A 1,245-nucleotide genomic window follows, 5' to 3' on the forward strand; every position below is an offset into this window, starting at 1 on the left:
ACAGGGGATCATATCCAAGAAACCCAGGATGGGCTTACTAGTTTCATTCAACTCTTCCCATTCATCAATCTTTATTCACCAGTGGTGTGGAAAGGGATTCTTTAACAAAGCATTATACATAATACTTCTACCAAACTAAACACAAACTTTTTTTTTTTGTAGTTAAATGCAGAAAGTCGATTTTTTCCGACCCCTTTCCTCCTTTTACACAGCAACTAAATCTTACTGGCCTGGGAGTAGCCCCTATCTGCCCACCTTTTGGCCAATGGAAAGGATTCAGAGAAAACAATACAACCATCAATCACAAAAAGGACGGGCAACAAAGGAAAAGAATTAAGCTGTGGTTTCAATTATGCATTCCTGTGCAAGGTGCCTTGACCCGCCACAGTGGTAACAGTTGATCTCACCTGTCTTACTGCAATTGATGGCTGAGTGACCAGTTTCACCACACCCATAACACTTCATTTTGGTGCAGTCATTTTGAATGTGTCCAAATTCTCCACAAGAATAGCACTTCTGTTCATCTGCATGGTCACAGTCACGAGCCAGATGGCCTAGTTTGCCACAGTTGTAGCAACATTGTTCTCACTCTTGAGCTCCTTCTACTCCTTAGCAATGTGACCACCTCTATCACAGTTATAGCAGGCATCTTCCTGAAGATGACGATCCTTGGCAAGATGACCAGACTCAACACAATGATAACAGATGTCTGAATGTGATGAGGAAACAAACTGGAAACCTCTAACCTGGGTAAAACCACCTCTGCCACAGCTTCTCATTCCATGACCATAGCCTCCACTAGTAGGGCATTCCTGGGCCCAATGGCCAGATCATCCACACTTGAAACACTCATTGCTGCTCATGGCTGCATTTAGATATTGGGCATCAGAGCTGACCCCAAGCGGCAGAGATGCAGACACAGGCCCAGTGAAGGTGGCTCCCAAGGTAGAGGCTGTTTATCTGTTTCTTTAATTTACTCATTTGTTTTATTTCTTAAATGCCACATATGAGTAAAATCATGTGGTATTTGTCTTTCTCTGACTTATTTTGCTTACCATTATACTCTCTAGTTCACTTCTATTTTAATGATCCTGTAAACTTGACTTACACTCCAATTTAATTGCCATGTTCATGGTCACTCCCTGGATGTTGTTCCTTCTTGGAACTGCTCTATCTCTGTTGTGGTTTCTTATTACAGCCTCCTTCTAATTTTGTGTATTTTTGCTTCATATGTTTTTGTGGCTA

The 1,245-nt window shown here is 41.8% G+C and overlaps 1 pseudogene; it reads right to left on the reverse strand.

The window, feature by feature from the left end:
• Positions 1–333: 333 nt before the first annotated feature.
• On the reverse strand, positions 334–863 carry LOC125157102 (CCHC-type zinc finger nucleic acid binding protein-like; annotated as a pseudogene).
• Between the last annotated feature and the right edge of the window lie 382 nt (positions 864–1,245).

This window comes from Prionailurus viverrinus, chromosome X (genome assembly GCF_022837055.1).
Source record: "Prionailurus viverrinus isolate Anna chromosome X, UM_Priviv_1.0, whole genome shotgun sequence".
Taxonomy (NCBI): domain Eukaryota; kingdom Metazoa; phylum Chordata; class Mammalia; order Carnivora; family Felidae; genus Prionailurus; species Prionailurus viverrinus.